Below are 14274 nucleotides of genomic sequence, written 5' to 3' on the forward strand. Positions count from 1 at the left end.
AGCAAATCATTTCATTTATTGAGACTTTTCTAAGTGCTGGACACTTGGCTAAAGCTAAATACTATTTAATACTCACAATCTTATGAATTAATTTCTCTTATTTTTATTTTATGAAAAGGATAACTAAAGCACTGAAAAGATAAATTATTTTCAAACAATATACAGTGAACAAGTAGCAGATCCAGGATTCAAGACTAAGTTTGTACGACTCCAAGTCCAAGCTTTTCACCCCATTCCATCTAGCTTCCCCTATGGTTAGGAGATAATGGGGAAATCCAGTCAGAATTCCTCATGTTTAAGAGAAGGGTTAGAAATAATCACATTTATTTCCCACAACACTTAGCACAGCACCAGGTGCATGCAGGTGCTTGATATGTGTTGAATTGTGTATAATTAAATTTAAAAGGGCTGAATAAATTTAAAACAACAATGTATTTTCTAAACTTACTTGTTTACTATGCACCATAGAGTCTCTATAAAGCATGACACACAGAATATGTTATTTATATTCTTATTATTACCTGCTACTCCTGCTATTTTTCTTTGGAAGCTGGTTCTCCCTCAGTGGTCCCAATCATCACCCCCTCAAACCTTCCTAAATAATCTAAGACTTAATAGCCCATATTTCGGTCACTTAAGTATACTATTTGGAGAAGGCAATGGCACCCCACTCCAGTACTCTTGCCTGGAAAATCCCATGGGGTGGAGGAGCCTGGTAGGCTGTAGTCCATGGGGTCGCTAAGAGTCAGACACGACTGAGCGACTTCCCTTTCACTTTTCACTTTCATGCATTGGAGAAGGAAATGACAACCCACTCCAGTGTTCTTGCCTGGAGAATCCCAAGGACGGGGGAGCCTGGTGGGCTTCCGTCTCTGGGGTCGCACAGAGTTGGACACGACTGAAGCAACTTAGCAGCAGCAGCAGCAAGTATACTATTAATTGCTATTTTGTGAATGAAATATATCCAATTGAACCTATTTATGGAGAAGGAAATGGCAACCCACTCCAGTACTCTTGCCTAGAGAATCCTGTGGACAGAGGAGCCTGGTGGGCTGCTGTCCATAGGGTCGCACAGAGTCAGACACGACTGAAGCGACTTAGCATGCATGCATGCATTGGAGAAGGAAATGGCAACCCACTCCAGTATTCTTGCCTGGAGAATCCCAGGGATGAAGGAGTCTGGTGGGCTGCCATCTATGGGGTCGCACAGAGTCAGACACTACTGAAGCGACTTAGCATGCATGCATGCATGAGCCTATTTAGGTTTTCTATTTGTTTTCAGATAGCCCATGTACCACTATGTCAACACATATTTTTTATTTTCCTTTTTCAGCATTTCTGAAATTAATAATAATGTGTTGGCAATTAATTTAAGTTTTAAAACACCTGCTGGGTATTTTAAGCTTTTTATGGTTTCAGAAAGTAGAGGTTAGCATGTGTGCAATATGGAAAGACTTTTATTTCTTTGCTCTCGCTCTCTTTTTAAAAAATTTTTACTGCCACATCAAATTTATACTATATATTCCCATGCTATAAAAATGCCTACTTTCCAAACTATTGCATGTGCAGTTTTATAAGGTGCACCAAAGGGTATTTCCCTTTCCTGCACCGTTTTGATAATCACTCTGCCTTAATGCACGAAGGGGCTCTTTTGTACAATGGATGTTGGAATGTGTTGATAACTTTAACAGACAGTTGTTAAATTGAGCATACATTGAGACAGCAATTTGTGCCAGCTATGAATACAAAGCCTTGCGTGCTACCAGAAGAAACTGACATATTTCAGGAAGGGTGATCACTCGTAATTCATCAGATATTAAATGACAAGATTGGTTTAACGCATTCTATATTTCTCATCCTGGTTGACATGCAACTATTTCACTTGTCCGAGAGTGCAAATCAAAATGGCATCTACTGCTGTGCTCACATTTCAGATCATCAAGGACTATAATAATGGAACAAATATTGTTAAATGTACATTATTGAAACATTCACTTGCATCTTCATCACCATAATTAAATTAGTTGAAAGCATGCAATCGGATCATGGCATGATACTAAGTGCTTCATGTCTTTTATGGAACTATACCAATATCTACAAGTTGAGAAGTTATAACAATTTGAATTAACAAATGCCTGCATCAATATTCACCATCCAATCTGACTTGGTAAATACACTATGGAAGTCCTTCCCTGGTGGCTCAGATGGTAAAGAATCTGCCCACCATGCAGGAGGCCCAGGTTCAATCCCTGGGTAGGGAAGATCCCCCGGAGAAGGGAATGGCTGCCCACTCCAGTATTCTTGCCTGGAGAAGTCCTTGAACAGAATTCCATGGTGAGCTACAGTCCATGGGGTCACAAAAAGTTGAACATGGCTGAGCAACTAACAATTTCACTTTTCATGGAACTCCTGAAGCACTGGAATGGAGTCTTGTGGTTTATACTTCCGTTCATAAAAGATAGGCACACTCCTCCAAAGATGAAACTAGTGAAAATACAGTCAAGAGTGCTAAAAGCCATAAGATGATAAATTGTGCACTCTATTGCTCCTAAGATTATCGGCAGCTCAAACTACTACTACCAGCCCCAATAGCATCCCTAATGTTGGAGGAAATCATCTCTGATAGTCCTCCCTGCCAGAGACTATTTTGTCTTTGCTTATGTGTGTTTCATTGCTTATAATTACTGTCCTTTCTCTACCTGGTAGAGAAAACTCTCTACTCATTATCTAAGTACTGTCCATGGGAAACAGTAACTGACTTGAGAGCAGAAACATGCTTTACTTATCCTTATAGGCCCAGTCCCCAGAGAATGGCATATATAGCATGCTTGTAACAAATGTTTATTGAATAAATAATTTGAATCAGGCAAACATGGGCTTGAACTCCAGCTGCAGATTTCAGTAACCGAGATTGAGTAAAACAGTTGAAATTTCTGAGCTTCAATCTTCTAAGTTGTAAAATCAGGAAAATCAAATTTATCTCTTCATAATTTTGGGGGATGTGTATATTAAATGCTTAGTATAGCCTAAAAATGGTATTTCCTTTTCCTTTCCCATTGTTCCTCTTTTTGTTCTTCTTTTCTTGGGTTTGTTTGTCTTTCCCCCAATTTCCTCTTAAGTTTTCTTTCTTTCTTTCTCAAATTCCCAGAGTCAGTCCAACAGATGTGGCTACCTCCCTTTGATATATAATGCATGGTGTTCATGTCATCTTGGACTTCTTAACCGGTACCTCTCATTATGAGAGGTGGATTTCAGATGATAAAAATCTTGCAAAACACAATTTATTAAAAAATTTATTTGTGGAGCACAGACATGTAATAGTAATAGTAACACTTTGATGTTCTGAGTGTGGATTTGCAAATTTCATGCCTCTTAAAGCAGTCAATGAAAGCATTATTTTGATAACCACCCTAAAGGAAATCTGAATTATCTGCTAGATTTTTAAAAATAATTTTCCCAAAATCATTATCATATAGAAAATAAACTAGAGAACATAAGCTAAGAAATGAAAAATGAGAAGATAGCAATGCGTAGTTATTTAATAAATGTACTATGCTATTTTCTGGATTTTATTATATTTGTAATACTTTCTTAAATTTCCAATCTGATGTGTTTTTTCTTTCAAAATAAGTATTCCTTTTCATACTGAATTTTGTATTCTTTTTTAATACAGTGCAAAACTCTATTAGCTTCAGAGTACACCAATAAATGGAGAAGGAAATGGCAACCCACTCCAATATTTCTAGCCTGGAAAATTCCATGGACAGAAGAGCCTGCCAGGCTACAGTCCATGAGTTCGCAAAGAGTAGGACACGTCTGAGTGCACACACGTGACCAATAAAACCTGGATTCAATCTTATGCAAACACTTTAAATTATTCATTTATACTCTGTCTTCTAAATTGGATGGAGAAAGCTCCCTGGTACAGGAAGCCTGGCTTTCATGTTCACCTCTATATTCACTGTCTACACTTGAGTTCAAATTGTAGGCTTACAGACAGATAACATTTTCCATCTTTTAACATGATTATGAGGCATCTCATTATATCACAGTCCACATTGATTAGCTCCCTCAAGCTTTACTTCACATGAAATATCAAGACCAGATATATCAAATTCTAAAATATAGTTGTTCTATTGGGATGGTACCAATGCTTGCTTGCTAGAAATTATGAATTGGGGAGAAGATTGCTGCAGGATATTCAAGCATCTGCCACTTGAGGTTGTGTGGTACATCTGGGTGTGCCCCATACATAGTGAGACAACTTCTTTGGCTTATGGTTTGGCTGTGGATTACTGGGAAACAATAAGAGCAGACCAACAGCATCGCATACAGTAATTAGGAACAGAGAGGCTTGTTTTGAGATCTTCTTCTGGAAATTGTTGCAAACTGGAAGGCACACCCAAAAATCTTTCCCTTGAACTTCCCTGTCTAGTGAGACATCAGCTAACAGCATAACTGGCTGAGCTGCTTCACTTTGCACTATCTTCATTTAAGAGTAAATTATCCATACTCCTATTAAAAGAAGTTATACAGAATTTATCCATAGAAAGCCATCATTAATGTTCATAATGATCTTCCAAACAAGGTAGAAAGAATTAACACATTTCATAGATAGGGAAATCTAGATACACAGGTTTTGTTCAAGGGCAGAAGTCTGAAAAAAAATACAAACATCATTTTCAATAAATTAATGTTTTGCCATGGCTTCCTCACAATCCTATTCTCTGCCTGCTATAAAGAAAGTGCTTTTTCTGCCAAATGGTATTCCTAGCAGAAATAAATACTTTATAAATCCATTCCCTTTGAAACCTGCATTCAAGTAAAGTCACTCGTATTTTTAGAACATTTATGCTTTCTTACTCTAAAAAAATCATTTAAAGTTCTACTTATAGAGATCATATTTCTTCTTTACTGCCAAAAGATCACAAATGCCTACAAGGCAGAAAACTTCCTGTTGAACAAGGGAGATTAGATGAAGCTTTCAAGAAAAGATTAATTTGTCTATTGAAATGCAGTTGGTATTGCTTAAGCTGATGATTTTCTTAGCAGCCATTGCAATGAACGCAATATGACAATGTCACCAGCTTTAATAAGTGAACATTTTGGAACTACCAAAACACATTAAGCACAGTTTTTAAATAAAGTAACCATTTACAAGCAACAAGAAAGCAAATGGTCATCAGTAAAATAATGTAACAGGAAGGAGAATATGAAAAATTGAAAGAAAGCTCTTGCATTTTTAAAAGTCAAATTCTCAAATAAAATCATCAGAGCTTTCTCAAATTGCTGATACGGGCATAGCTTACACATCTAATTACAAAGATTCCATTGACCAAACCACATAAACAGAGGACTATTTGTCCTTATTTAAGAAGATATGCAAACCACAAATTGCTCTGCAATACTCTGAATATAGATAAGCTTGAATCTACTTTAGTTAGTCTTTATACACACACAACTAAATAGATGATCTTCACAAGTTTAAACCTTTCAGACCCAATCCTGTTTTAGTGAGTTTTAGCTTACAATGTAATTGTGATCACATAGATGCATAACAGCTCAACTATCTCCAGTTAACTCTTGGGAACTGTCTTGTTTTTTGTTTTGTTTTGTTTTTCCATGTACTTCACTCAGATAATGGTGAATGTATGGTCTAAAATGGCTTTTCTGCTCCTCAGAACTTTAGAAATCACTCAAGCCCCTTATATTAAAATGCCATCAAACAAAACTCTCCAACTCTCCCATGACCTTCACCACCACCATCTCCAATGAACTGAATTCTCCGGAAAAATGGATCTGAGCTAGTAGCCCTCACTGCAGCATTTCCAGTTTCTGACTAAAAACTCTACAGAAAGCCTGAACATTAAATGTACCCAAACAGAAACACTCATAAAAATACTCAAACCTCTTTTTGACTGACAATCTAAGCTCAGAATATGAGCAGGAGTTTCATGAAACTGCAGGCAGATGACTTCAAGTCAAGAAATTCTATAACATATTGGCTTATGATGAACCTTTATAAGCTGAAGTAGCCCTGCGAGCATGGAAGAAAGTAAAGATAAACTTCATTGCTCATTCATTCACTGGTTTTTAACTCACTTGTTTATAAAGAGGGCTGTAGTATAAGAAGGAGAATTCAATAGAATTCTGGATGAGGGAGAAAAAGCAGGCCAGCTTAGTGCTTGAGCTGCTCCTGAGAAGCATCAAATAAAAACCAGGATGTTGTTTCCCCTGTTAAAGATGATAGGCAGGATTATAAATCATCAGGAGCATGAACTTCCAAAAATCCATATAGTATGGAGGGATGCAGCCAGAGAGAAGGCTGAAGGTCACAGAGAAAGGAGGCGTAAGCTTTAAGCTTCTATTTGGACCACGTTGATGGAGGAGAAAATATGGGATGTGAGGAACCAGTTCCCAAAGAGTGGTTCTGCAGCATTCCCTAAAGCAGAGAGAGAATTGCATAAAGGCCAAGCAATAAAAACCTATTACAACATCATCAGTGAAAGGCAAGAATCCATGGTCTCCTTGGTGAAAAGAACAGAAACCGTAGGGCTATAGAGGGATAACAGAATGATATAAAAGGGAAGCATGCTAGTATAAAATAATTGAGTGAGATGCAAAGGCAAGAAATGGATATAATCAGGGGATCAAATAATATTGGTAAAACTTCAAAGAATTAAAATATCGAAATAAAAATCTCAGCCACTAAAAAAATGAAATAATGCCATTTGCAGCAACATGGGTGGACCCTAGAGAGTGTCATACTGAGTGAAGTAAGTAAGACAGAGAAGGAGAAATAGCCTATGATATCCTTTATATGCAGACCTAAAAAGAAATGATACAAAGGAATTTTATTTAGAAAACAGAAACATACTCACAGACTTAGAGAATGAACTTATGGTGGCCAGGGGGTAATGGTGGAGGGAAGGGATAGTTAGGGAGTTTGGGACTGACATGTACACAGCAGTATATTTAAAATGGATAACCAACAAGGACCTACTGTATAGCACAGGGAACATTGTTCAAAGTTATGTGGCAGCTTGGATGGGAGGGGAGTTTGGAAGAGAATGGATACTTACATATGTATGCTGAGTTGCCCTGTTGTCCACCTGAAATTATCACAATAATGTCAATCAGCTATACTCCAATTAAAATTATGACATATTTTAAAATAAATAAATAAAAATAATAAAAATCTACATAGAGAAGTTTAGTGGTAAACGTGGACACCAGAAAATTGAATCCTTGAGGGTGATTTATGTGTTGGGGGAAGTGAGTATAGGGGGATTGTGAGGATGAAATCATGGAACAGATGTTGAGAAATGTGGAGGGAAAAAAAAAAATTCCCACACCTGAGATGCAGCCCCACAGAGAGGACCAGGACAACTGGGCAGAGGAAGAAGCAATTTTATATTTGAAGAGAAAATTTAGCACATAAAATGTGTCTAAAGATGTTAGATAAAAGGGTATCTGAGGATTTGAGCCAGGACATTAAAAAATAAAACTAGACACTTCACGTGGAGAAGTATTAACTAAAATAATAGAGAAAAATTCTACATTCAAATATTTTTTAAAAAAGAAGCAGAAAGATATGTAATAAGGGACAAAATTAGACTATCATTAGACTTTCCTATCACATCAAATACTAGACTACATTAAGGAAACAGTCATGAAACTGTGATGAGAGAAAAGCTTGTGATCTATAAATTTTATAACTTACAAGTTTTCATTGATGTATTAAGCCAAAAGAAAGGATTTCTAAAGTAATGCAAAGTTTCAGAAAAAACAAACCACCCACAAGCTTACACCAGGGAAAAAGAGCTGAAGACATTCTCTAGCTAACACTGAAATGAGTCAAGATCAATGACTCAATAACAGGAAAGTATTTTATAAAACAGATGGCAGTTAGCACAGAAATGGGTAAGGGATAAAATTAAATTACTATCATAAATAATGTTAAGAAAAGGAAAGCAGACATCACAAATTATTATTGAGAGACTATATAAAAATCATCATTGATAGCAACAATTGACATCTAAATTCCAATACTAATATAACCTGATGATAAAACAGCAGTAAAGTAGACAAAGTATGCAAAGCTGTTTCTTATAGAAGGCAAATAAAAAATCTTTTTCTGTTTAAAAATGATAGAAATAAAGTTGTAAAACATATTAATTATTCAAAAATAACCACTAGTGTAAGCAAATATTTAAAATGGGATATATATTTTCCAAATGTCTACAAAAGTGCAAATAAACATGATCAGTAGAGTTGAAGAAAGAAAATGAAGAGAATAAAGTTATTTTGGGCTTCCCAGGTGGTGCTAGTGGTAAAGAAGCCACTTGCCAAGGCAGGACACATAAGAGACTGGTTCGATCCCGTGGGTTAGAATGATCTCCTGGAGAAGGAAATGGCAACCCACTTTAGGATTCTTGCCTGGAGAATCCCATGGACAGAGGAGCCTGGTGGGCTACAGTCCTTGGGGTGGCAAAGAGTTGGGCAAGACTGAAGAGACTTAGCACGAAAGTTATTTTAAAGCATTAAAAAAAATTAGTTCAGTTCAGTTCAGTCACTCAGTCATGTCCGACTCTTTGCGACCCCATGACTTGCAGCACGCCAGGCCTCCCTGTCCATCACCAACTCCCAGAGTTCACTCAAACTCATGTCCATCAAGTCAGTGATGCCATCTAGCCATCTCATCCTCTATCCTCCCCTTCTCCTCCTGCCCCCAATCCCTCCCAGCATCAGTCTTTTCCAATGAGTCAACTCTTCACATGAGGTGGCCAAAGTACTGGAGTTTCAGCTTTAGCATCATTCCTTACAAAGAAATCCCAGGGCTGATCTCCTTCAGAATGGACTGGTTGGATCTCCTTGCAGTCCAAGGGACTCTCAAGAGTCTTCTCCAACACCACAGTGCAAAAGCATCAATTCTTCAGTGCTCAGCCTTCTTCACAGTCCAACTCTCACATCCATACATGACCACTGGAAAAACCATAGCCTTGACTAGACGGACCATTGTTAGCAAAGTCATGTCTCTGCTTTTGAATATGCTATCTAGGTTGGTCATAACTTTCCTTCCAAGGAGTAAGTGTCTTTTAATTTCATGGCTGCAATCACCATCTGCAGTGATTTTGGAGCCCGAAAAAATAAAGTCTGACACTGTTTCCACTGTTTCCTCATCTGTTTCCCATGAAGTGATGGGACCAGATGCCATGATCTTCATTTTCTGAATGTTGAGCTTTAAGCCAACTTTTTCACTCTCCACTTTCACTTTCATCAAGAGGCTTTTTAGTTCCTCTTCACTTTCTGCCATAAGGGTGGTGTCATCTGCATATCTGAGGTTTTTGATATTTCTCCCGGCAATCTTGATTCCAGCCTGTGCTTCTTCCAGCCCAGCGTTTCTCATGATGTACTCTGCATATAAGTTAAATAAACAGCGTAACAGTATACAGCCTTGACGTACTCCTTTTCCTATTTGGAACCAGTCTGTTGTTCCATGTCTAGTTCTAACTGTTGTTTCCTGACCTGCATATAGGTTTCTCAAGAGGCAGGTCAGGTGGTCTGGTATTCCCATCTCTTTCAGAATTTTCCACAGTTTATTGTGATCCACACAGTCAAAGGCTTTGGCATAGTCAATAAAGCAGAAATAGATGTTTTTCTGGAACTCCCTTGCTTTTTCCACGATCCAGCGGATGTTGACAATTTGATCTCTGGTTCCTCTGCCTTTTCTAAAACCAGCTTGAACATCAGGAAGTTCACGGTTCACGTATTGCTGAAGCCTGGCTTGGAGAACTTTGAGCATTACTTTACTAGCGTGTGAGATAAGTGCAATTGTGCAGTACTCTGTGCATGCTTCGTCATTGCCTTTCTTTGGGATTGGAATGAAAACTGACCTTTTCCAGTCCTATGGCCACTGCTGAAAATTAAAGACATGGAACTAGCCAAATCAATTCTAATAATAAAGAAAATTGAAAGTCACTCAGTCATGTCCAACCCTTTGTGACCCCATGGACTATGCAGTCCATGGATTTCTTCAGGTCAGAATACTGGAGTGGGTAGCTTCCCTTCTCTAGGGTATGTTCCCAATCCAGGGATTGAACCCAGGTCTCCCTGAATTGCCATCAGATTCTTTACCAGGTGAGCCACTAGGGAAGTAAAAGAATCCTGAAGTGGGTAGTTGTTCCCTTATCCAGGGGATCTTCCTGTCCCAGGAATGAAACCTGAGTCTCCAGCATTTCAGATTCTTTACTAGCTGAGCTACCAGGGAAGCTCGATAATATAGAAAAAGGATTCAAATTGCATATAAAAAGACAAGGACCCTCAATGAAACTTATCAAGGCAAAATATTTTTTAAATGAGAGAAGTCCACGTTCAGGATAATAATGGTAAGCATTAATTGATTGCCAGATCTATATGAATAATTTATATATATTGGTTAATTTTGTCTTCTCAGAAAACTCAGTATTACTTTTGTTCCCATTTTACAAATGAGGAAACAGATGTCAACTAAATAACTGCTTTAGATGTATCTAAACTTTACAGAAAAGTTTCAAAATAAATATACACCAAAGTTAAACAGAAATATAATAGGGATGGTAATACTGATTTCAGTGACAGTTCCAAGAAGTGTCACACAACAAAAAATTAAGGTGAATAACCAGCGATCAATGCAAAGAAATAGAGGAAAACAACAGAATGGGAAAGACTAGAGATCTCTTCAAGAAAATCAGAGATACCAAAGGAATATTTCATGCAAAGATGGGCTCGATAAAGGACAGAAATGGTGTGGACCTAACAGAAGCAGAAGATATTAAGAAGAGATGGCAAGAATACACAGAAGAACTGTACAAAACAGATCTTCATGACCCAGATAATCACGATGGTGTGATCACTGACCTAGAGCCAGACATCCTGGAATATGAAGTCAAGTGGGCCTTAGAAAGCATAACTACGAACAAAGCTAGTGGAGGTGATGGAATTCCAGTGGAGCTATTTCGAATCCTGAAAGATGATGCTGTGAAAGTGCTGCACTCAATATGCCAGCACATTTGGAAAACTCAGCAGTGGCCACAGGACTGGAAAAGGTCAGTTTTCATTCCAATCCCAAAGAAAGGCAATGCCAAAGAATGCTCAAACTACCACACAATTGCACTCATCTCACACGCTAGTCAAGTAATGCTCAAAATTCTCCAAGCCAGGCTTCAGCAATACATGAACAGTGAAATTCCAGATGTTCAAGCTGGTTTTAGAAAAGGCATAGGAACCAGAGACCAAATTGCCAACATCTGCTGGATCATGGAAAAAGCTAGAGAGTTCCAGAAAAACATCTATTTCTGCTTTATTGACTATGCCAAAGCCTTTGACTGTGTGGATCACAATAAACTGTGGAAAATTCTGAAAGAGATGGGAATACCAGACCACCTGACCTGCCTCTTGAGAAACCTATATGCAGGTCAGGAAGCTACAGTTAGAACTAGACATGGAACAACAGACTGGTTCCAAATAGGAAAAGGAGTACGTCAAGGCTGTATATTGTCACGCAGCTTATTTAACTTATATGCAGAGTACATTGAGAAATGCTGGACTGGAAGAAACACAAGCTGGAATCAAGATTGCCAGGAGAAATATCAAAAACCTCAGATATGCAGATGACACCACCCTTATGGCAGAAAGTGAAGAGGAACTAAAAAGCCTCTTGATGAAAGTGAAAGTGGAGAGTGAAAAAGTTGGCTTAAAGCTCAACATTCAGAAAATGAAGATCATGGCATCTGGTCCCATCACTTCATGGGAAATAGATGGGGAAACAGTGTCAGACTTTATTTTTCTGGGCTCCAAAATCACTGCAGATGGTGAGTGCAGCCATGAAATTAAAAGACACTTACTCCTTGGAAGGAAAGTTATGACCAACTTAGATAGCATATTCAAAAGCAGAGACATTACTTTACCAACAAAGGTTCGTTTAGTCAAGGCTATGGTTTTTCCTGTGGTCATGTATGAATGTGAGAGTTGGACTGTGAAGAAGGCTGAGCACTGAAGAATTGATGCTTTTGCACTGTGGTGTTGGAGAAGACTCTTGAGAGTCCCTTGGACTGCAAGGAGATCCAAGCAGTACATTCTGAAGGAGGGAATGATGCTGAAGTTGAAACTCCAGTACTTTGGCCACCTCATCCGAAGAGTTGACTCATTGGAAAAGACTCTGATGCTGGGAGGGGTTGGGGGCAAGAGGAGAAGGGGAGGATAGAGGATGAGATGGCTGGATGGCATCACCGACTCGATGGACGTGAGTCTCAGTGAACTCCGGGAGTTGGTGATGGACAGGGAGGCCTGGCGTGCTGCGATTCATGGGGTCACAAAGAGTCGGACACAACTGAGTGACTGATCTGATCTGATCTGATCAAGAAGTTGTTTAGAAAAACTGGAAAATTCTGGGAACCACTATCATCGTAAGAGGCTTCAGTACATCCCTCTTAACATTTGACATATCAAACAGTAAAGAAATGTCAGAGACATTGAATGATTATAAATGAAACAGTTACTCCTAAATAAACTTCATTTCCCTCTCAAATGTTATAATTTTCTTAGAATATTTTTAAAAAGGAGGACATATTTTTCCTACAAGTGAAAGTGTTAGTCAGTTGTGTCCGACTCTTTGTGATCCCATGGACTGTAGTCCACCAGGCTCCCTCTGTCCATGGAATTCTCCAGGCAAGAATAGTGGAGTGGTTTGCCATTTCCTTCTCCAGGGGAAATCTTCCTAAGCCAGGGATCAAACAGGGCTCTCCTGAGCTGCAGGCAGACTCTTTACCCACTGAGCCACCAGAGAAGCTCAATTGTTAGTTTGCACTGGGTCTTAGTTGTAGCATGTCAGATTTAGTTCCCTGTCTGGGGATCAAACCTGGTCTCCTGCATTGGGAGCATGGAGTCTTAACCATAGGACCACCAGCGAAGCCCCCCTTTTTCCTGGGGCACTGTTTATTTGTTTGTTTATGCATATTCATATGTGTAGACAGAAAATATCTAGAATAACATAAATTAAATGTCTTAACAAATTTAACTTGGCATTAAGAGTCTGAGTAGATTTTAATAGTCTTCATTGCATTTTTACATTATTTAAACTTTTAATATATGTATAATCAGAAAATATATCTATCTAATACTCATGTATCTAAAAACTGCTTATTGGACATTTAATTAAGTATCTGGATTGGTACTAGTAAGATGTGGCTGACCCTGATGGAAACTATTAATATGTAAAGGAAAAGAATTCAACTTCCTTTATTGTCAGTTAAGGATTGATGAACTTGACTCTAGGAGCACAGCTGTACAAACGAGTGGGCTGAGTAGGATAAGCTTTCTAAAAAGGGCAAATATCCCTAACCACCAATTCCCATGAAGATATCCCACTGCAATCTCCACTGACTGAGTGAAGTGAGAATTTCATCAGGTGCTTCAAGGAGCCTCATTTGCCATTCCCATGGGATTATTCTGTGCCCTCTTGGCCTCTTCCAACTGCTCTGTGGACTCTGGCTATGTGCCTATCTGGTGAGAGTAACTGTCAACAGCCCCACAATTCCCCGAGCACTTACTCTGAAAGGTATGTCAAAGGGGATCTTGGGGAAGCTTTCGAGGTCTGTGTTACCCTGGCTTACCCAGGTGGAAGATCTTTGTGAAATCTGTTCCTAAAACTAGGTGCTGGTAATACAACAGAGAAACATTGCACATACCCCTGCCCTCCCGGAATTCACATTTTAGAAGAGAAACAGACACTGGATAAGTAATTACCACTGTGATGAATGGAACCAAAAACTTGGGCTGGTTGCCATGAAAGTCTATTTTTTTCCTTTCTCTGCTTTCCCCTTTTGCATTGCTTATGAGCCCAATATGGTGCTTGTTACCTTCTGTTTTGTTCTGTGCCTCTCTGTGAGCACATCTGTTTTGCCAGGTAGTCAGTTACTTGCAGGCATCTGCACAGCCCCTGCTTCAAATTAAATGTTCGGTAATACCTTCTTTAAATGAATAAAGAGAAAGCCTTAGGTCTCTCCATATGCTTTATTTTATCAATATTTTCTACTTAGACACAATTCTGAGACACCAGGAATTATGTTTATTTAATTAGCCTAAATCGTGTACAGACAATTCTTTGAAAGGTTTTTTCTTTGGTTGGGGTGGTTGTTATTACCTAACCTCAAGAAATCATGAAGTGACAGTGTTTATATACAGAAAAAGTAAAGTTAACTTATACTCACCTATAAAAATATGTACTAGGAGTTA

At 38.5% G+C, this 14274-nt stretch overlaps 1 non-coding gene across 1 annotated transcript; it reads left to right on the top strand.

The window, feature by feature from the left end:
• The first annotated feature begins 2189 nt into the window (after window positions 1-2189).
• Window positions 2190-2261, top strand: TRNAG-ACC (transfer RNA glycine (anticodon ACC)). Its single transcript has one exon. It is a non-coding gene; the product is annotated as a tRNA-Gly (tRNA).
• The last annotated feature ends 12013 nt before the right edge of the window (window positions 2262-14274 follow it).

This window comes from Bubalus kerabau, chromosome 7, assembly GCF_029407905.1.
Source record: "Bubalus kerabau isolate K-KA32 ecotype Philippines breed swamp buffalo chromosome 7, PCC_UOA_SB_1v2, whole genome shotgun sequence".
NCBI lineage: Eukaryota > Metazoa > Chordata > Mammalia > Artiodactyla > Bovidae > Bubalus > Bubalus kerabau.